General features: G+C 38.6%; 2 long non-coding RNA genes across 4 annotated transcripts in view; both read right to left on the reverse strand.

Annotated features, from left to right (window-relative positions):
- LOC143921118 (uncharacterized) overlaps positions 1–24,259 on the reverse strand; it is a 607,092-nt gene that overhangs the window by 350,349 nt on the left and 232,484 nt on the right. The gene's annotated exons all lie outside the window — the stretch shown is intronic.
- LOC143922598 (uncharacterized) lies at positions 14,912–18,137 on the reverse strand. 3 transcript variants are annotated; one of them, XR_013261594.1, is made up of 5 exons: positions 17,597–18,137; positions 16,791–17,418; positions 16,079–16,717; positions 15,320–16,014; positions 14,912–15,141 (listed from the first exon to the last, which is right to left on the reverse strand). It is a non-coding gene; the product is annotated as an uncharacterized LOC143922598 (long non-coding RNA). The 3 variants fall into 3 exon arrangements; XR_013261595.1 differs by lacking the exon at positions 14,912–15,141 and having other exon boundaries at positions 15,450–16,014; positions 16,103–16,717; positions 17,597–18,135; XR_013261593.1 differs by lacking the exon at positions 14,912–15,141 and having other exon boundaries at positions 15,450–16,014; positions 16,103–17,418; positions 17,581–18,137.

The raw sequence follows: 24,259 nt of genomic DNA on the forward strand, positions 1-24,259 counted from the left end.
AACTACTAATTTTATTGATAAAAATATAAATAGTTAAAATTCGTATACTCATTATATATAATACACCCCTCACAAATTTTGCCCCCCCCCCCCCCATGGGAAAAACTGAAATAACGCCCCTGCCTATATAATAATAAACATGATATATACCTATATATATTTTTTTATGAATTGTGCATATGTATTAATTTTTGTTTAGTTTGTTTCTTTTGTGTTATATTTTTTGACCATTGTGGCGCATTAGGAATTCATGTAATGCCACAATGGTCTAAACTTTAAAAATAAAATCAATAAAATAAAACATACATATATCTATGCTTGTGTTTTTAAAGAGAAAACTATTCTGGTGTAAAAATCTTTTCAAAACAGTAGACTAGGCTAAAATTTTCCATCTCGTATCCGAATGATTTTTCAAGCTAATAACGATGATATTATTTCCCATCTATTTAGTAGGCGATGAAATAAAATTAAAAACAGTTTGTAAGGTTCCAAAAAGAGAACTCAAAACTCAAAAGTATTAAAAGTAAAACATGCATAACGATGCCTCGAACAAAATACATATCTAATTGAAAAATAAAAAATGGATATTTCAAAAACACATCGAATTCAACTTAAATTTAATATGTTTTATTAAAAAATGAAATAGGTGAGCTCCCATTTGCCATGGCCTCGCTACGGTGATGTTTGAAACCTATAAAACAGGTGTTTATCATTTTTTCGCATTGATCGTTTGTTTAGAGCTCCTTTAAAACGATTTTGATATACAATTCCATCCAACGGATATTGCTATTTGTTCTGGCGAATTTACTTGTGACATGAAAGATTGAATTAAATGAAATGAAAGATTAGGGTATAAATAAGAAAGTTTAAACAGACATATCTACTTACATACATTTTTGTATTTGTTTCGGTAAGAGAAAAGTATGATCCATCGGACTTTTGCTAAGATAACAACAGAAATTGCTATGTATTTGTTCTGGCGAATGTACTTCAGATTTTTATACTGTCCATTTTTTTATTAACACTGGCATTTAATATTTAATTTTTTACCATTAAAAACTCCTTAATAATACATATCTATCTATCAGTTCCACTACTTGTCGCACTCTTCATTAGCGGTTGCCTCGCCCTTCCACCCACTCCCACCCACTCCCACCCACTCCACCCACTCCCACCCACTCCCACCCACTCCACCCACTCCCACCCACTCCACCCACTCCCACCCACCCAGTCTTCTGTTGCCACGCCACAGGTATGTGCGACTGCGATTGCTTGTTACACAAACACTAATTAGTATTTTCAATAAAAAGTTAACCAATCGAACAAATGTAATGTAATCTAAGATTCAAATGTAATGTAAGACTGCCGAAATGTAATCCACTGCACGATTTCCCGACTCGCGTCTTCAGCTCCAAATTGTGCAGATCCAACGGACTTTTGCTAAAATAACGATTTTCTTATTTTGCTCATTTGATTATTATTCCAAATGCCATTTCTCAATAGAGCCGAGTCATTGAACTTTTTAAAATAATAATTTCAGAATTTTGCATCGCTTTCATGTTGAATAGCAATATGTATGTGTTATCTCGAGACGGGTTTTTAATCTCTAGCAGGTTCCAATTGCAGTATGCCAATTTTGTATTCAACCATTATCGTTATACATATACAACCACATATATCGTTATGATATACAACCACATATGTATTTATACACAATCCATTCGCACAATATCTAATACCATCTAAACACTGTTTACAGACCAACCAAAGGACGCGTGTTGATCATTGGCGCCACAGTTTGGAATGGGTCATATCTACCTGCAGAGGTGTTAAATTCAACGAGTCCATCCTCCGATTGAGCGAACATCCCATCTGGCCATCTCGATTTGGGCCTTCCGATTTGCTGGACCCTTTTGTTTCGAAACTCTCTTTTTTTTAGATTTAATCTGCCGAAGATTGTTCTATTAGGCTAAATCTTACCTATCTTTTTCAGAAAAGAAAAATCATCATGCAAATACAGGATGTCATAAAATCATTTAATCTCATTGTTATTGCAAAATTAAATTCCCATCGATCCAATTTGCAAAATGCTGTCGTTTATTTAAGGGGGTATTCTAGTCTAGAGCAGTGCCACTTAAACTATGGACGGTAGCCGGTCCTCGAAGAAAGACGTAATTTAAAAATAAAACAATAGCTTATGTCAGGACTATTTCAAAATATAGTCTGGATGGCCAAGCTAGCTTATTTGACAGATATTTTTTGCATTTTGCATGACCGTAAGTTATGACATGCAAGGAAGAATGTCATCTTGTTTCACAATGGCAGACAATACAGATGGGTTGAAACGAAAACTAAAAACATGGAAGATTCGTGTTTCAAAAGATTGCTATGACATGTTTCACAATTTGGCTGATATTATTTACGAAGCAGGAGAGGAGCTTAATATGACGTATTTGCGCGATATAATCAATTGGCATTTGACAAATTTATCAGAGTGATTCGATTTCTTTTTTCCACCAGATGACGATCCACGAAAGGGAAAAGGATGGATACGAAATCCATTTTTACCATGGAATGATGATATATCACCTAATTTGGAAGATAAACTAATTAATCTGACTGCAAATCAAGAATTTAAAAAAATGTTTTGAAACCACAACTTCACTTGCAGGCTTTTGGATCAAATTAAAAGTAGAATTCCCATATATTTATGAACTTGCAGTGAAAACTTTTTTACCATTTGCATCAACTTACCTTTGCGAGACTAGTTTCTCAACCATGAGTATAATTAAAACAAAACATCGTCATAGTGTGGATATTTATGATCCATTGCATGTGGCATTGTCTTCGATTAAACCATGACTGGATAAGTTATCTAATAAAAAACAAGCTCATATGTATGTCTCATTAGTTTTATTTTTTTTATTTTCATTTTTTATCTTTGTCTAAGTATATTTGTAAATATTGTACTTCTTTGAATTCAATAAAATAAATTTTATTAATTAGATTTTATTTTATTTTTATTTGTTTACGAGTTGTCAACCATATACATACGAGTATATAACCTTTTTATTTTAAAATATGATGCTGCTCCGTGAGAATTACTGAAAAATATATAGTGGTCCGCCAGCTGAAAAAGTTTGAGTAGCACTGGTCTAGAGGAACAAATTTTGGGCGTTTTTTAAAATTCAATAAAAAAAAACTAAAAACATTTTTGCCATGCATTTTTTTTATTATATGTTTATTAATATTTCAATAATAAATAAAAAAATTGAAAAAAAAAACATTAAAAATTGAAAGAATTACAGGCTGGTAAAGTGGGGGTGTTAAAAAAAGGGTGCCTCCATCTTGACACGATTCCAACCCTTCTAGTCATCTGAAAAAAAAAAAAGGTTCTTAATTAATAATAGTGTCGCTATGGTCCGTACCACGAAAAAAAATAAAAAAATTTTTTCGCGAAATGCCAACTGTTTGAAAAAAAAGTCATTTTTTGGCCTTTTTTTCAAAATTTTGAATTTTTTAAAAATATAAAAAAACAAATTTTTACATAATTCTGGTACGGACCATAGAGAGATATATAAATAAGGCCCACACCAAATATGAAGTTAATTGGTCCATTAGAACTTGAGATATCATGTCAAACGTGTTGGAAAAAGTAGTTTGAGCAAAGTTTCAGGCAGTCAAAGTCATATAAACGGGCGCTGTATTTACATTTCGTTAATCGGCGATTCCTGCTCCATACATTGGGCCTTCTTCTTCTTCAAAATAATCATTTCCGCAGTTCTTTTTGATGGACGATCAGTTCTAGCTTCCTTAGAAGCATCAGAAGCTCGTACTTCTGAGCGACGCGACGTATCCGAGTTTCGTCCCGTCTGGCAGCGAATACATGAGCTTCCGGACGAATTGTGATTCCCATGACGTTCATAATTTTGAAAACTGGTAAAAAGCCTTGATTAAAAATGCAAACAGCTAAATAGTTTGCAATTTCAATTGTCTTCGTCCCAGAATGAATATGTTTCGGTGAAAAAGTCCAGATTAATGAATTTAGCGATTCATTATTATTTTGGGTTTCCGAACGGTGCAACAACTCTTTTGTGGTATGTTGTAAAATTGACATATTTCACTCGATTATATGACTGATTTATGGCCCGGCGTGACCCTTTTTTTCCCCTTGCATCCCTGACTAAATTCTCACGAAAATAAATAAAATTATAATTTTACGCTAATCTATAATAGTTTTATGATTAGCTATTCGTTAAATTTGGTTTCTTATTCGAATACAAAAAATATATACACTATCTAATCTATAATTTGGAAAGAGACTTTGTATGTAAATATCCTTGGTCGTCATCGTCCGTAGATCGGTGACGTCATCGAACACGTGATTCGATTTTTTTTTTTTCGATCCATGGGCGCCGATTTTTTTTTTCGTTTCAATGGATTCACCCCCGCGGGGGCGCAAGGCGAGTAGCTTCATGGGGCCCCGCCAGGGGCGCCACAAGGGGCGCAGCCCCGTGGGGCCCCGAAGGGGGCGCAGCCTCATGGGGCGCAGCCCCATGGGGCTCAAAAGGGGGCGCAGCTTTATGGGGCACAGCCTTATCGGCCGCAGCCTTATGGGGCGCTGTCTTATGGGGCGCAGCCTTAGGGGCGCAGTCTTATGGGGCGCCGCCTTATGGAGCTTAGCCGCATGGGGCCCCGAAGGGGGCGCAGCCCCATGGGGCCCCAAAGGGGGCGCAGCCTCATGGGGCGTAGCCCCATGAGGCCCCAAAAGGGGCGCAGCCCCATAGGGCCCCAAAGAGGGCGCAGCCTCATTGGGCCCCAATGGGGGCGCAGCCTCATTGGGCCCCAAAGGGGGCGCAGCCTCATGGGGCGCCGCCTTATGGGGCGCTGCCTTATGGGGCGCAGCCTTAGGGGCGCAGCCTTATGGGGCGCCGCCTTATGGGGCGCCGCCATATGGGGCGCCGCCATATGGAGCTTAGCCGCATGGGGCCCCGAAGGGGGCGCAGCCTCCTGGGGCGCAGCCCCATGGGGCCCCGAAGGGGGCGCAGCCTCATGGGGCGAAGCCCCATGGGGCGCAGCCTTATGAGGCGAAGCCCTAAACGGCAACTGATCATGGGGGCGAAGCCCTTGACGGCATTTATTCATGGGGGCGCGGAGGGGCGAAGCCCTAATAGGCATTAACTAAGGGGGGCGAAGCCCTATACGGCACTTAATCATGGGGGCGCGGAGGGGCGAAGCCCTAAAAGGCAACTGATCATGGTGGCGAAGCCTTAGACGGCATTTAATCATGGGGGCACGGAGGGGCGAAGCCCTAAAAGGCATTAACTAAGGGGGGCGAAGCCCTAAACGGCAATTAATCATGGGGGCGTGGAGGGGCGAAGCCCTAAAAGGCAACTGATCATGGGGGCGAAGCCTTAGACGGCATTTAATCATGGGGTTGCGGAGGGGCGAAGCCCTAAAAGGCATTAACTAAGGGGGGCGAAGCCCTAGACGGCATTCAATCATGGGGGCGCGGAGGGGCGAAGCCTTAATAGGCATTAACTAAAGGGGGCGAAGCCCTAAACGGCAATTAATCATGGGGGCGCGGAGGGGCGAAGCCCTAAAAGGCAACTGATCTTGGGGGCGAAGCCTTAGACGGCATTTAATCATGGGGGCGTTGAGGGGCGAAGCCCTAAAAGGCATTAACTAAGGGGGGCGAAGCCCTAGACGGCATTCAATCATGGGGGCGCGGAGGGGCGAAGCCCTAAAAGGCATTAACTAAGGGGGGCGAAGCCCTAAACGGCAATTAATCATGGGGGCGCGGAGGGGCGAAGCCCTAAAAGGCAACTGATCATGGGGGCGAAGCCCTAGACGGCAATTAACCATGGGGACGTGGAGGGGCGAAGCCCTTATCGGCAACTGATCATGGGGGCGAAGCCCTAGACGGCATTTAATCATGGGGGCGTGGAGGGGCGAAGCCCTAATAGGCATCTACTAAGGGAGGCGAAGCCCTGGACGGCAATTAACCATGGGGACGTGGAGGGGCGAAGCCCTTATCGGCAACTGATCATGGGGGCGAAGCCCTAGACGGCATTAAATCATGGGGGCGCGGAGGGGCGAAGCCCTAATAGGCATTTACTAAGGGGGGCGAAGCCCTAGATGGCAATTAGCCATGGGGACGTGGAGGGGCGAAGCCCTAAAAGGCATTAACTAAGGGGGGCGAAGCCCTAGACGGCATTTAATCATGGGGGCGCGGAGGGGCGAAGCCCTAAAAGGCAACTGATCATGGGGGCGAAGCCCTAAACGGCAATTGCTCATGGGGGCGTGGAGGGGCGAAGCCCTAGAAGGCAAAGGCTCAGGGGGGCGCGAGGGCGAAGCCCTAGAAGGGTTAATTTTTTTTTTTGATTTTTTTTAATTTTTTTTTTTTGAATTTAAATTAATTTAAATTTTTTTTTTTGATTTTTTTAAAATAAAAATTTTGATTTTTTTTTTTTTTGATTTTTTTTTCAAATTTTTAAATTTTTTTTTAATTTTTTTTTTTTTTTAATTAAATGTTTACTATTAGCTTAGTCATCTTTAAGCGGTTTATATTATAAATACTGAGCGAAGCCGGGTAATACAGCTAGTAAAATATAAAAGAGAACTCTTAGCTATACATGGAAAAAAACGAAATGCAAATATGTCGAACAACGAGAGGGATAAAATATTTTGAGTGATTGAACGTGTGAAAACGTACGGCTATCGTATGTATGTACATATGTATATTGTCCGGTTAGATGCCACGTCACTAAAACAGCTGTATCTCTGAAAATAACTTTAATTTTGAAAAAACCTCTTAAGGACATATTTTTAAAGGTTTAAGCTTTGAAAATATGAAATAAAAAAAAAATCAATATTTTCAAATTTCTAAACTAGAATACCCCCTTAAAAGGAGATCTCGAATTTACATTTTATTTTATCTAATTTGCACCTATGTATGTATGTACATACATATGTAAAGCTGCGTTCAATTTTATTTGTAAAAAATTAATTATTTATATTATTAAATTAATTATCACTAGAGGTCGGAATCTGAAGGGGCCGGAAACGTGCCGCCTATTGTTCCATTGTTGTAAATCCTTTGTAAAAAAGGTTCGGCAAACCTTTAACAATGCATTTACAATTTTTGAACAATAAACAGCCCCTTCAGATTCCGGGCTCTAATTATCACTCTTAAATAATTCTGAAACGTAAATAAAAAAAAATTGATGAACAGGAGAGAGGGTAGAAATAAAATAAAAAATGAGAAATTAATGAGAAACGAGAAAATCAGACTAATCCATGCACACATTAATGAATGTACATTAAAAAACATGATTTATTTTTAGAGTCGCTAAATGAAATTTTAGAAAGGCACTAATAGGTATGCTCATCGATTGTGGTGCTAGCGTCAATTCAATTGTCATTTGACAGATGTCATCGTTCACATAACCTCAAAATGTCATTCGGCAATAGGTAATTAGCACTTGTTTTGATTCGGTTCATATCATTTTCTTGCACGCTACAATCTAAAACCACTTCGCAATATATTTGAATCTTTGTGTATATTTTATCTCTATTATATTTACGTATGTACATATACGAAAATTTTGGTATAAAGATATCAATGAAAAGATACAAAATTGAGGTTTCGATACAATTCTAAAATACTTTAGTATTTGTATGCTATTTAGATCTCTTACTTTTCAATCAAACTTCTATCTATGTATGTCCGTGTATACAACTTTTTTAATATCAACAGGAATTCCAGTACAGAGATTTCATACAAATTCAAATTGAATTTGTATAATTGATCTGCGAGTAGTAATCACTTCACCATAAATGTCTCTAATGGTTTTAGTGGCCTTACTGGCGTTTAAGCCCTGATCAAACAAAAGTAACATACAATGCCTTACGTGGCTTTCATCTGTTTCTGGCTTCGACATTTTATCCTAACAATAAAATAAAAATTTGTTACAAAAAAATAAAGTCAAAGAACAGTTCTACAATAAAAAAAACTTACAGAGATGTTTACCACACCGTGTCTGAACACAAACTGACCTCAAACATCGGTTCATAAAATGCGCGATTTCTTTCTGGTACCCCTAATATATACGTATATATACGAAAATTTTGGTAAAAAGATATCAATGAAAAAATACAAAATTGAATTTTCGATACAATTCTGAAATACTATAGTATTTGTATGCTATTTAGATCTTTTACTTTTTAATCAAACTTCTATCTACGTCCGTGTATACAACTTTTTTAATAACTACAGGAATTCCAGTACAGAGATTTCTTACAAATTCAAATTCAATTTGTATAATTTTTTGTAAAGGAGAAAAATAACCATTCAGGCACAATTTTAGAGCATTGTGACGATTATGTGACGTTAGTTTTAATTAGATTTATTTTTATATTTCAGTGAAGTTTATGATGTAGTAATTGATGGCGGACCGGCTGGTCTCACCAAGCTTTTTGAAAATGGGTAGGAAGCTTTGCCGTTGGAGGCCGGCAATCCGATAGACGGATGAGCAAACAGCTTGCCACTTGGAGACGCTATTACAGATCTCGGAGCTGAATGGTTATTATAAATTGTTATTTATATTGATATGCATTTATTTACTTTACAATATAGTCTTTATTGTCAAATGGCTAGGTGTCACGGTGAAGAAAATAATGTCATATTTGAAATGGTCAATGATAATAACCATGTCGAGACTTCCGGGATGGCCGGATTGAACGATGATTCCACTGGGAGTTAATTATTCAATGAAATATCGGAAAAGATGAGCTTACTGTGTTATGATATGACCAGGGTTGCCAGACGTCCCCATTTGAGTGGGAGTTCAACAGACAAATCCCGAGTCCCGCACTGCCTCTGAAAATCCTGACTTCTTAAAACAAAATGTAATTCTTGTAATTGTATCCAAAATATTTTATTAACTGTGATTCCTGTGGATTATTAAGTAACTATTTTTTATATGTTCTCTTCTACATATATATATATATATATATATATATATATATATATATATATATATATATATATATATATATATATATATATATATATATATGTGTGTATGTACTTATTTATATACATTATAATTTAATTAAAAATATTTTTTCCTTTATATCTTCATTAATTCGTAAGCTTCTTTGTTTTTCATTGTTCGAAATAGTGAATGTTCCGATCTGTGATTTTGGAAATCTGGCAACCTAGGATATAGCGTATGAGGAATTGGAAAGAGTAGCCACTGATTCCGAATCACTCGGTGATAACTGAACAGTCGTGTGACTGGCTTGAAGGGACCTCCAATCTAGATTATGTACTTCCAAGATATTTCTGCATCAAAATTTTACTGTGTCAAAGTAAATAGCAACAAAGAACTCTACCTATAATTAATTTATTTCTATTTCTCGTTTTATAATTATGTATATCTCTATTCCTAACTAAACTTAATTTACAATCCAAATAAATGCCCAAATACTTAATATTATCTACTACTTCTACCACTCTCCCATCCATAATCACATCACTCACAACTTTTTATTATTCATCCACATCATCTTAGTCTTACTTAAGTTCACTTTCAGTTTATTCTCACATAACCAATCACTTAAATACCGTAATTCCCTAAACATCATCACCTACAATATAAACTAACGTATCATCCGCAAACATATGAAGGTTTAAGGTTTGCCGAACCTTTTCTACAAAGCATTTACAACAATTGAACAATGAGCGGCACCTTGGCTATCCGTACTCTGATAATAATTTTTGAACTGGGATAACCAATCTTTTTTTATTCAAAGAAATTTTTAATTAGCGGAAAATATCTAAAAATATTACCATCGTCTTTATGTTATAAATGATTGCAAAATTTACAACATGATAATTTTTGGACAGGAGTAGCCAGCATTTTCATACACTAAATTTCCAAAATGAGAATAAAATCTTAAAAATTTTTTAGCCTCTTTATGCTATACATACATCAATGATTGTAAAATAACAGTACAGTAATTTTTCAGACAAGACAACTTTTTTTTATACAACAAAATTTTTAAAGTGACTCCGACACATCAAGATTCCTAAAATATGACAAACATCGCTCTCCATTTACGATAAACTGTATGAGGTTGTGGGTGAAGATGCGAAATACTTCCAAAGAGCTATCGGATTTGCTGATGTAATTCACAAAATCAGACAACACGGGTTGGAAATTTTCAAAACAACTATCATTCCCTTCTATGGACATTGCATCAGCGAGTAAGTATAACCATATGCGTCGGTCTTCTGGTATACTTGCAAATTCAACATTAAATATACGAAGGCTAACTTTTAAATTTAATAATTTCCTCAAATTTTCTTGAGTAACGTTGCGTTTACTCAAAACGTTTTTAGACGTTAAAAATTTAAAAGTGTATTCATAAGTTTTGATTGCACCTTCACTGAAAAACGTAATCAATTGAAAGAGGAAGCGACACTGTCTTTCCATGGACAAATCTAAGGAACAAGGGGATTCCCAGTTTATAGTAGAATTTGTTTGTATGATATTCAAAGTATCTTCAACAGATGTTTTTGTAATACTGCTTATGGTTTCGATAAGCTCGGTGAAGCTTTTAAAAATGTAATAAGTAACTGAATTGAACATTGGTGCCATTTTTCTATAAGAAACGTATTTCGTAGCGGCTTCAACTTTTTCGATGAAAAGGGCTTGAAACAGGTTTAAAATTTTAGAAAAACATTTATTGTCAGAGACAGATGCAAGATCTGACATCATTTTCATGTCATTTTTTGTTATAAATCGAAGCTGCTCTGCTGATAGATCGTTGAAATTGTCGAAAAAAATGCTTGTATAGTTCTTTTATGGTGTTCTAGTCCTTCATCAATGATTTTTGTCACTTCTTCGGCAAGATTGAAATCCTCAATTTCGGCAATTTCTATATTTGGTAGTGTGTCATTTCTTTTTACAATAGACTGTAATATATTCAAGAATGTTCTTGCAATGTCTTTGATTTCCTCTGAAAGATATTTATTTTCGACGAGTTTATTCATAATCACAGCATTCTTAAATAGCACATCTACTTCATTTATTTTTCCAATTTCAGTATATATTTGTAAAATGTCATCATTGACAGCGCTATCATCACCAATCTTATGGCAAATGTCACTGATAAGTGAGATAAAATCTTTATAGCAATGTTTCTTTTTATTCATTAAACCATCTTTACAAATTTCCGTTATTTTAATTTTGTTAAATAAAAGCTCACATATGATACGGTTATCCAAAAAGCTATTTTTCACATATAAACCAGTTGTATCTGAAATTTCTACATCAGCAATAAAATCTTCATGATCTATTATAAACAAATATCCTGGAGTTTGGTTTCTGATGTAAAACGTCTTTTCATCGGTGAACGTAGTATTAAATTGACAGGATAATACTTTTGTTAAATTGTTTCCCTGCCACTCTCCCTCGATGTATTGTTTTCCATCTTCGCTGAACACCGTTTTTCTCGTCACCTCGATTCGACTATCATTCTGGAATCCTTCCCGTCCATCTTCATTATGAATTTCAAAAACTGCCATCTTTTTTTTGGATCGCTGAAATTTAAAAATAATAAATTAAAATTAAAAATACTATAATTAAAAATATTTGAATTTAAAACACTACATCTAAAAATATTATAATTTAAAATTTCAAAATCAAAAATATTATATTTAAAACATTATAATAAACAATACTATAATAAAAAATATTAAAATAAAAAATACTATGATTAATGTACCATAATAAAAAAATACTGTAATTAATTATACTATAATTAATTAAAAAAAATAATACCACCCTCTCACCCATACAAGATTATTATGAAAAAGAGAACTTCAATATGTCGAAAATTTGGTTTTTCTTAAATATTTCAATATTAACATGTCGATATTATGAATATAATTGTCTTACCTGAATTTTGATCCCAATCCAGATTTTGTGATTTTTTTCTGATGCTACGAGTTTATCGTAAAATAACCGTCTATCTGAAAATTCATATTAAAGTAAAAATATTAATCATCCTAGTTGATTGTGTGTAAAACACGTGAAAACTTCAATTAAAATTAAAAATACTGTATGTATACTAGATAAGTAATATACCTACTATAATTAAAAATATTTAAAAATTTAAAATACTACATCTAAAAGTAATATAATTTGAAATATTATACTTAAAAATTTCAATATTAAAACAAGTGAAACTAAGAAAAACCTTTAAAATACTATGATTAATAATACTATAATAAAAAATACTGTAATTAATAATACTATAATAATTTGAAAAAATAATACCAAGATTTTTATGAAATGGAGAAATTCATTATGACGAAATGCTTTTTTGTTAAATATTTGAATATTAACATGTCGTAATTATGAACATAATTGTCTTACCTCAATTTTGATCCCAATCTGGATATTTTGACTTGTTTTCTGATGATCTATCTGAAAATTTATATAATAAATAAAAATATTAATATTCTTAGTTTATTGTATTTAAAAGACATGTTTATTTTTGGAAAAAATTATACTCTCGATAGTTTATACCGGGGCAGCCAAACCTTTTTATAATTCGGCTGCCCTGGTATAAAGCTAATATTTTCGTCCAACTATTATATATCGCAATCTACCAACATACATATGTATATAAAGGGGGGGGGGGATATGTTTTATATAACGTTAACAAATACATAATGCTTATGAAAAAATAACAATTTTAAAAATAAGCATGGTTTATGCTACAACAGATCGTTGACACTCCTCAGATTTGGAAATATTTTTGGGATTTACAATGAAAGAGATATTCACTACAGGTCAAGATTTTTATCGTTCAAAGAATTTCGTGTATCCGATTTTATAATATTCATATTTAATAATCTATTGTTCTATTAGAAAAACAGATTCGGCCAAATATGTACGTAGACTCGTAGAGCCCTAACAACAGATCGATTTTTGTGTCGCGTTCGTTAAGATTGGATATTAATCTACATATATGTATATATGTATATATGCACATATGCACATCGATATGATACATCATTCATTTATCTGAAACATATGCACAACGAATATGTCGGTTGTGTTTCAGATATTTTCGGGTAACATTTATCAACATACGTACATTTTAAGAATGGAGAAAAGATCGACTTACAATCAAGCCGCGGACGACTGGGTGGGCAGCCCTAGTCGATTTAACGATTTCTGCACCGCACCGAATGCGTATGAAGTGACGTCACAAGCGATGGTGTTACCCTGTGTAGCATGTCGGGAAGTTACCCTTTCCCAACCCAACGTTTCTCGTTTCCCGACTAAAAAAACTAATATTAAACAAACTAAATCTTAATAAATTCATTTGGTGTCACCCCCCTCCCCCGAAGGATGGTGACACCCTGGTGCGGTCTGCAACTTCCCCCATGCGATGTCACTGCTCCATATTGGAATATACACTGGAACTGGAATATATTGGAATACACCATATTTATATCAGGAATATCAGCAGCCTTGAGCTCCATGTGCAAATAATGTTTTCTTAAAATATCGTAGAAGGCTTTCGCCTTCATTCGGTATCCGACAGAAAGTATGCGAATGATGGTTGAAAATAGTTGAATCAAATCAGTCTGAATTGAATATTCAAACTTACACCATCTCGTGGTCTTCATAGAAGAGATTTGTTACAAATTAGACGATTTTCAATTTTTCATTAATTGTTCTGAGGAGCTTTATCATGTTTTATGGAGCTGAGGAGAAAGAGAAGCTTCTTAATTTTTATACAGGGTGCTTTTAGAGGTCATTACACTTACCATCAGTGGCGGACTGGGACTGAAATCAGTGCATGCCAGGAGTCAAAGGGGGCCCCACCCAGGGTTAAAATAATTTGTCCCCCCCCCCCCCCATATAACAAAATTTTCTTCTTTCCATCACGCTAAAAATCAAGGGAAATTTTTTTCAAAATTGGGAATAAACAAATTTAGGTACAAGAAAAATGGCAAAAGCAAAATAGATCCATAAATTGTATTGTATATTTCGTTTTAACCCTTGTCCTAGGTAAATAGAATGCATCATAAAAGAATGCGGCATAAAAGCGGCTTTTACTTTCGGTAGAAAACAATCAGGGACGTCATTTCAGCTTTTTCTTTGGGGGGCAGGGCAGGCAAAGATTGGTCAAATTGAATTTTTTTTCAAAAAATCTTTTTTATATCGGAATAAAAATGGAAAATATTCTTTACCTTATTGAGTTATAAAATATGAAAAAAATAAGCTTATTTTTGAAAAAGTAATTATAAAAAAATATATTGTGTAAAAAGAGAAAAAAGCGCAAATTTTTTTCCACAAATCTTTACATAGTCAACATTAATCGACCATCAAACTGATTCTCCAAAAAACTATCAATTAACTTAATTTCTACCGACTGTCTTGTCACTTTATCTATGTACATATGTACGTAATAACATTAGATAAAGTTTTGTTTTGTTTTTTTTCAAAGCACATAGCAGTGATTATTTTATTAGTTACCCAAAAGTAACATACATAAGAAATACACGTAGCATTCATAGATCCATAGTATCTCATTAATCATTAAATTAATAATATTTTCTAAATTCACACTATTCCTTAATTTAGGCGAGTGCCCCCCTATGGCCCCCCCAAATTACGTCCCTGAAAAAAATGCATAATATTTTCAATTAATGTTAATCGAAAATCGGGATTTTGGGGAGGGGGCCCCTATCCTATATTTCTATTTACATGCATGTGTCTAGATTAGGAATAGATTTTATATTCGGAAACTGTTTAAAATTGTGTAATTAAATCTTACTATATCATCGAAGTATAATCAAATGTTATTTTGAAAGTATTGTAGGAATCTCGTCGTCGTCATAGTCATCGAAACCTTCGAGAATATTCCGCAACAACAAAATACATCGAGCGGAACAGCATCAAGCATTCCAGAAAATACTACGCCTCGACAAAAGTGCATTCCTCTTGTACGCATCAACAAACTAAATGCTCGTACGACCACTTCCACCAAGCATTCCAGAAAATTCGACGCCTCGACGAAAACAAAATTCCTCTCGTACGCATCAATAAACTAAATGCTCGTACGACCACTTCCATCAAGCATTCCAGAAAATTCGACGCCTCGACGAAAACAAAATTCCTCTCGTACGCGTCAATAACCACTTCCATCAAGCATTCCAGAAAATTCGACGCCTCGACGAAAACAAAATTCCTTTCGTACGCATCAATAAACTAAATGCTCGTACGACCACTTCCATCAAGCATTCCAGAAAATTCGACGCCTCGACGAAAACAAAATTCCTCTCGTACGCGTCAATAACCACTTCCACCAAGCATTCCAAAAACACTATAAAAGGAGGTACAACACAGCACCAGACCAGTCGACCCAGAGCAGCAAGAGTCGACACACAGCAGCAGACCAGTCAACATCCAGCTCCTGACCAGCCACCACTTCACTACGCGGACTTGGAAGAACAACGAGCCAGCGACACTCTACCATATCCAGCGACTTGCCGAACATAGCTGAACGCCGAGCCAGCGACACTCTACCATATCCAGCGACTTGCCGAACATAGCTGAATGCCGAGCCAGCGACACTCTACCATATCCAGAGACCGCTGAACGACAAACTTTTGCCAACAATTAATCATACTTGTGTATACGTGTTACTACCAAATAAATACCATATTCAACATAGCTGTATTTAATACCGAACACAGACGAACCTGTCTATAATACATGGCGGACTGGTGGTGAAGAAGACCTTCACAACAAGACTAGATCCCCATAACTGGTGACCCCCGACTAAGAGCCACGCAGCCTTCAAAGCAGTCAACAAAGCAGCCCACAGCGCAGTCAACTTCCAACCTCACCATACCTGGTGACCCCCGACTAAGAGCCACGCAGCCTTCAAAGCAGCCTACATAGCAGCCCACATCGCAGCCTACATAGCAGCCCACATCGCAGCCTACATAGCAGCCCACATCGCAGCCTACATAGCAGCCCACATCGCAGCCTACATAGCAGCCCACATCGCAGCCTACATAGCAGCCCACATCGCAGCCTACATAGCAGCCCACATCGCAGCCTACATAGCAGCCCACATCGCAGCCTACATAGCAGCCCACATCGCAGCCTACATAGCAGCCCACATCGCAGCCTACATAGCAGCCCACATCGCAGCCCACATAGCAGCCCACATTGCAGCCTACATAGCAGCCCACATCGCAGCCTACATAGCAGCCCACATCGCAGCCTACATAGCAGCCCACATCGCAGCCTACATAGCAACCGCAGACTTCACGCAACCGCAGCCTTCAACGCAGTCTACAACGCAACCCTCAACGCAGACTTCAAACGCAGTCCGCTACATGTCCCCACAACTAGTGACCATGTCAAACAACTCCGCAGCTTTCGCCACAACAAAACGCAACCCGGAGACAACAACCAAATGGATCCACTACTGTTGATCCGCCAGCACCGCTCATCACACCTTCGATGATTCATCACCTCGATGAGCCCATGCAGGACGCCGCAGCCTGCACAACAGCACCGTCCAGACCGACACAAACCTTCACTACCATTGTAACGACCGCAACAGTAACATGGTGTGAAAGTACATATGGACCAGCTACCAACACAACCCGCTGTTGAGTCAACCCACTCCAGCACAACCGGCGAAACAAATCGCCACTGAGCCAACTAGCTCCAACACAACACAGCCGCTGTCGAGACAACTAACTCCAGCACAACCAACGAAGACCAGCACTCAACGCACTTCGTCAAACAACGTCCTTCACGCAAGACCCGCTGCCGAGACAACTAACTCCAGCACAACCAGCAAAACAGTCACGCGAATGACTCCACGCAGAACACAGCAGCCTGCACAACAGCACCATCCAAGCCATCACAAACCTTCACTACCAACGCAGCTCGCCCAAAATAAGCAACCTGGTAGAGAACAAGACTTGGACCGGCATGCAACACAAGACCCGCTGTCGAGACAACTTTCTCCAGCACAACCGGACAAACAACGACGCCATCGAGTCAATAGACTCCAACACATCAAGATTCCCACAAAATCACACACATCGTTAACACTCACCGGAGAGCCATGTAGGAATCTCGTCGTCGTCATAGTCATCGAAACCTTCGAGAATATTCCGCAACAACAAAATACATCGAGCGGAACAGCATCAAGCATTCCAGAAAATACTACGCCTCGACAAAAGTGCATTCCTCTTGTACGCATCAACAAACTAAATGCTCGTACGACCACTTCCACCAAGCATTCCAGAAAATTCGACGCCTCGACGAAAACAAAATTCCTCTCGTACGCATCAATAAACTAAATGCTCGTACGACCACTTCCATCAAGCATTCCAGAAAATTCGACGCCTCGACGAAAACAAAATTCCTCTCGTACGCGTCAATAACCACTTCCATCAAGCATTCCAGAAAATTCGACGCCTCGACGAAAACAAAATTCCTTTCGTACGCATCAATAAACTAAATGCTCGTACGACCACTTCCATCAAGCATTCCAGAAAATTCGACGCCTCGACGAAAACAAAATTCCTCTCGTACGCGTCAATAACCACTTCCACCAAGCATTCCAAAAACACTATAAAAGGAGGTACAACACAGCACCAGACCAGTCGACCCAGAGCAGCAAGAGTCGACACACAGCAGCAGACCAGTCAACATCCAGCTCCTGACCAGCCACCACTTCACTACGCGGACTTGGAAGAACAACGAGCCAGCGACACTCTACCATATCCAGCGACTTGCCGAACATAGCTGAACGCCGAGCCAGCGACACTCTACCATATCCAGCGACTTGCCGAACATAGCTGAATGCCGAGCCAGCGACACTCTACCATATCCAGAGACCGCTGAACGACAAACTTTTGCCAACAATTAATCATACTTGTGTATACGTGTTACTACCAAATAAATACCATATTCAACATAGCTGTATTTAATACCGAACACAGACGAACCTGTCTATAATACATGGCGGACTGGTGGTGAAGAAGACCTTCACAACAAGACTAGATCCCCATAGTATGAAGTAAATTTAAATCGCTGGTTGATGATGAATCATCCTATCAAAATTGTTTTAAGCAATTCAGTTTATATTATTCACGAAAATTTGTTTATTCCCATTTTTATTTCAGTAGTTAGTTGTTACATAGGTATTGGTATATACATAATCTTGAGGTTGGAATAGGCCCGGCAAAAGGTCCCACGCAAATGTTGAAACTTACATTTCAAGCCTAATAAAAAAAGTAAACCGATCCTAGGGCTGTTAAAGCAGGTATTAGTTATTTGTGTATATCGTAAGAAATTTGTTTTGTTGAAATACCCAAACTTTAGGTCCTAAAGTTGCAATATCCTATACATTTTTACACACGTGAAATAGTTAAAAAGTTATTTAATTTTACTCAGGGCCCATATTTTCTAACAGATAGTGGGGCCCACATGCCATCGGGCATGTTCGCTTGTATGGCCAGTCCGCCACTGCTTACCATAATACATAATTGGTAATGAACCAATTGTCGCGTGTACATTTTGGCAGTGAACCAATTGTAGGGTACATTGTGTCGTTTAACCTTTTAGAATTGGACCAATTGTCGCGTCACCCCATAATACAAAGCCTTACAGTTTTCTGCAAAGATAATCTGCATTTTTTACTTTTGTAAAATGATTTTAAAATCTCATAACTATACCCTCGTAAGCGTAACGCAATTATTAACGTTACTAACCTCATTTTTTTGTTTTCTGTTATTCTAGTATGTATTTATCTGAGGTACCCATCAGTATGGCTCAGTGATTGCGTTTATGTTTAGCACCAAGAGAATATTGGGTTCAGTGGCGTAACTACCGCGCCCGCAGACCCCGCAATGCGGGGGGCGCCATGAAGCGCGCCTTTTTCACGGATTTTTTAATTTGTTCCGTAATTTTTTTAAAAACTTATCTTATTTTTCAGCCTATCTGTACTATATGTGTATGTACATACATTAACATATTTTGAATTTATCCTCATTGTGTAATTGATCTATGCCAATAGGGCTAGAAGACTGCCGTCTTTTTTCCATCTTTTGAACGTCAGTGCCACTTCAACCTATTAGCTGAGAATTCTCTTATTCTTGTATATATTTTTTGGGTCTGATCTTAAGTCGAAAGATCAAAAAAAAAGGGTGCATGGTAAACGGTACATACTCAATTAATTTGCGCGAGCAGGGTACAACAGGAACAAAAGGAACAGGATTTTTCTCCCGTATTCTGGGCGCGCACATCAATACGGGAGGAAAAGCCCGTTCCTCTTGTTCCTGTTGTATACTGCTCGCGCAAATTAAGTGAGTATGTACCGTTTACCATGCACCCTTTTTTTTGATCTTTCGATTTTCGATCTTTGCCTTCCGATATTTGCGTTTTCGGGCGTTTCACATTCGGGCCCGTGACGGAGACCGATAATATTCATATATTATTTTAAACTAGACTCTTTTCACCCTTTGAGTGCTGACCAACGCCTATCGGCGTTTTTCTGACAAGTCTATGGGCCTGCAAAACGCCGATAGTCGTTGTATTTTGAGAATGTACAAAGTAAACAAGAATACTGCCCACTAAGCCTTTCCAGGTAGCATTGAAAAAAATGCATTGAACATGGGTCGTGTAATCCGTGTCAATGTTTATAAAGACTGGTTTACACCGGAATTTCTGAATATATAACCATAGCAGAATTCCCCGATGGAAATCCCTAACTGCTGAGTATTTTAGATTGTGGCTTGCCATTTAGATTGTGAGCATTACATTTTAACAACAATGAAGAAGATGGAACTAGTTTTGGAAAAATACATTCATTAATAGACTTATTTTGTTTATTTTTATATTGTTGCAAGATATATTAAAGAGTGTAAACACACCTTTGCAAAATTCGAAATCCTCGGCGGTAGCTATTTAAGGTTTGTTTGGATTTATAAATAATTCTGGTTGGAAATGTTGGCGAAATATTCAGCGTGGCGGGCTTTCAACGAAAAAGACGTCAACACTCAAAGGGTTAAAGTTGACTATCTAAAGCAGATTCTGTTTTTATATCTGAAGGGTTTTTGTTGACATTGTTGTGTCAGTTGTTTGCGAAACGGTGAAAGCTCTGTTGGTAGAGCATTTGCTTGGAGACTGAAAGTTCAAAAGGTTCAATGTCTCGTTGGAGTTGAAAGTTTATCGGTGTTGTTGTTTTGATGATGAATATTATAACAGTGATAGCGAATTTATGGCACGTGAGAGAATTTCATTGGCACATTGAAAAAATCTCTTGACCAAGAAAAGGTATATCAACAATAATTCGTTAATTCTGTACTTTATTAGTTAGCCGTTTGTACGTCAGCGATACGCCTGCGAGTCGCGCCTTCGAATCGCGTTGATTTATTTTCCAAAACATACAATATTTAACGATTAAAAATAGTTTCACAAGTAATTTTTTGACGAACTTGGTTTCAGGATTCAAATATTTCACGGGTGGCATCTAACTGGTTAATGATTAATATTGAAAGAGAGAACTTTTTAAAGATCATATTTTTTTCAATAGAAAACAATAAAAATGTGTAAACAATAAAAATAATTATATAATTAAAACCAATAAAATTTATAAATTTTTTATTCCGACTTAGTACATTAGCTTATTGCCAAAAGACGCTACACATTCGCTGACCGTTGTCTTACAATTTTAAGTGAAAGTGAAACATTTGAAAATCTAATTATGGATTGCGAGTGATTTTAGTTCCATTAACAAACTAATGTAAAAATGGGTTCGGTGATTATCAGGCACCCAAAAATTCTATCCATCGCACTAAAGAGAGTTCGAGTGCCAGATATTCCGTATTCACAATTTTCGTGACAATGATTGTCGTGTGCGCGATAGCAATGTGCGAAATAATCTATTTGCCGTAATAATGAGTAATATGATTGGGTTTTGTATAATTCATCGCGAGTTTGTGTTAAAGGAAACTCTAGTTATTGTCGTTATCCACTACATTAACGCCAATCGGCAACATATGAATACCGGTTCTGTGATTATTAATTATTAAAATCTCGATTACGGAACATCTGGCACCCAAAAACTCCATCAATCGAAAGAACTCCACGCCAAATATTGTAATAACGAGAACTCGAGTGCCAGATATTCCGTATTCGCGATTTTTGTGGCAACGATTGTTGTGCGCGCGGTCGCAATTTGCGCAATAATCCGTTCACCATGAGTACCATCATTCAGGGAATAGTCATTTTTCAAGATTTTTATTTTTTAATTAACTTATGCTTATCTTGGTTTAGAACAAGTGGTCAACGGCTAGTAGAAATACTACATTTTTTGGTCATTTGAATGTAAATACTTCATTAACCGATTGACTGGCCAGACTTTCAGGAATTAATTTAAGGGTTAAAGAGGTAATCATATAATTTTAAAATTATTTTTTCCATTACAGGTTCAAAATTTATTACTTTTTACATACCAAAATTCATTAACCTCCCGGAAAAGTCATTCAAGTGGGTTACAGGTGTTATCATCCATTCGGTGGCTTGCAATATCATTGCATAAACTAAAAAATAAAATTGATTGGTTTTTAGCTTATGCATTCATATATAATTTTATATTTATATTTTTTCAAAAAATGTATACATATGTACATACCCTACAAAGCAAGAGGGCAAAAATATGGTTGACAATAGTGAACCATTTTTTGTGCACAACGCTATAGTGTTTCGTCTAACAAAAATGGTTCGGTGATAACTAATCAAATGTGAACCGGTCACAGGACAACCGGTCGCTCTAAATCGGTCACACGTGATCACCCGTCACACTAAAACTGGTCAAGAGAAAACTGGTCACCAGAAAACTAGTCACACCCGAAAATTGGTCACGACAAAACTGGTCACACCCAAAAATTCGACCACTTTTTTATTTTGGGTGTGACCAGTTTTTTCGTGACCAATTTTCGGGTGTGATCAGTTTTCTCGCGACCAGTTTTAGGGTGACGGGTGATCACGTGTGACCGATCTAGAGCGACCGGTTCACATTTGACTAGTAGTCCGTTTACCAACAAAAATAGCCACATAATATTTCGAAGGGCATGAATTGAAATTTACTGAAAATCGCACTAGCGAGTGACAGCTGTCAGCTGGTAAGGTCGAGACAGCTGTCATTGTTCTAGTCATCTTTTGTAGTGGTTTTACTCGCGTTCGAAATGGAGCCGGTGAGCTCCCGCGAGGAGTCTGCGCCCTCCGACATCGAAGAGGAGGGACGCATCCCCGGACCCCCATTTCGAGGAGAAAATGCGACGCAAACTTCGTTTCTTCTCCATGAACCCCATCGAAAAGTGGCACGCGAGGCGAAAATTCCCATACGAGTACATAAAAAACACATATATCTCCGAATCTCGAACCAATCAACACTTTTTATTACCAGATTCGTGTTCACTGGGCAAAATCTCGTCTCTGAACCAAAAAAAAGTCGTCATTTGTCGAACAGTGTAATTAGAAAACCTCTTTTTCAAACTTTGTAGTCTCTTTTGTGGATACTTTTCTCATGCTGGTGTTATTAAAAGTAAATTTAAATTTAAAACGTCTTCATTCCATTTCTCATGTGACACTTTATTAAAAATTTTCTATATCTTTTGAATTCTTTTTTTCTCACTTCTTGTGCCTCTTCACTCAGCTGGCTTATGGGCACTAGAGCATGTTCAATGATTTCCAGGCCATGAATTAAGAATCTGTGAACAGTTGGAGGGCAAAGGGTACCACTTTTTTTTCCGTGAGAGGGGAAAACCTTGCATCGGCCCCCCCGGCCCGAATGCCAGGGGGAGTGTGAGATTCTTACTCACTAAAAACCCCTCTCTCTTTCAGTTGCTGCCGGATAGCAGCAACTGAAAGAGAACATTACCAGGCAGCAGCTGGGCTTGCGCAATGCGCTCACACTGGAGACAGCAGAGACCCTCCTCAGGTCGCAGTGCTCTTATCGAGTCCTACGACTCAGAAGCAGCCCCCCGGCGTCTCCTTTCCCTTTCGGACTGCAACTTCTCCCCGATCACGGAGGCAGCAAAGGCCTCCCAAGACGACCAGCTCCCTCTGTCGCGGAGCATCGTCCCCGTCCACAGCGTTTCCTCCCCGATCGCGGCTTTGAGGGCCTCTCTCGGGGAGCAATCCGTGTGCTCCGCGTCATCGTCAGCTGCCTCACAGTGGTGTCAGCTTGGTGTTGCTTCTTTCACTATCTTGTGGAGGTAGGTTCCGAAGCAACCGTGTCCTGTCAACAACTGGGTGAGGTGGTAGTTCAGGTCACCGACGAGCCTTTGCGTCCACCTTCCCCTAGTAGCCGACTCCCACCGCTGCTGCCACTGTATCATGGTGGCATCCCTCGCTTCGCTTCTTTTCAGCCCGCCGTGTGTCGCCTTTCGCTCAACCGCAAGCAGGTTCACAGGCGGTGTGCCAGCGAGCACCAGTGCCGCATCTTCCGATACCGTGCGGTACGCCGAGACGACCCTCAGAGCACTCCGCCTCTGCACTCCAGCCATTTTTCGCCTAGTGCGCTCCACTATAAGGGAGTCACGTAAGGAGTATATGTAGAGTGGACCACCGAGTTCAGGAGTTTCCTGCTAACACTGACGGGCTATTGACAGGCCGTCACGTCTGCCCTGGCGGATGCCCGCTCCACATGCTCTGTGAACCTGAGCTACCGATCGAGCTGGATTCCAAGGTATCGCACCGAGTCACCTCAAAACCCTCCAGCTCCAATTTCGGCGGGCCGAAACCTCTTCGTCTGGTGAAGAACACTGCCTTCGTCTTCTGGTCTACTAGTTCCAGCCCAGCGCGATTTAGTCATGTCCTCACCCGATAGAGCGCGTCATTGCCGCAGATCTCCACGCTTCTGAGGGATTTCGCAACCACCATGATTGCGACATCGTCCACAAAAGCAACGGCGCTGGCACCCTCCGGGAGCTCCACCCTCAGTAGGCCGTCATACATAGCGTTCCACAGGACAGTTCCGAGGACAGAGCCCTGCGGGACGCCCGACGAAAGTCGCCGCAAGGAGAGATCACCGGTAGTGCCGCACTGATACTCCAGTAGTTGGTTTTCAAAGTAGCTCTCCAGCAGTCGACATGGTTGACAGCGTCAATCGTTGATCGGCCCCACCT

This window comes from Arctopsyche grandis, chromosome 2 (assembly GCF_051622035.1).
Source record: "Arctopsyche grandis isolate Sample6627 chromosome 2, ASM5162203v2, whole genome shotgun sequence".
In the NCBI taxonomy this organism is placed as follows: domain Eukaryota; kingdom Metazoa; phylum Arthropoda; class Insecta; order Trichoptera; family Hydropsychidae; genus Arctopsyche; species Arctopsyche grandis.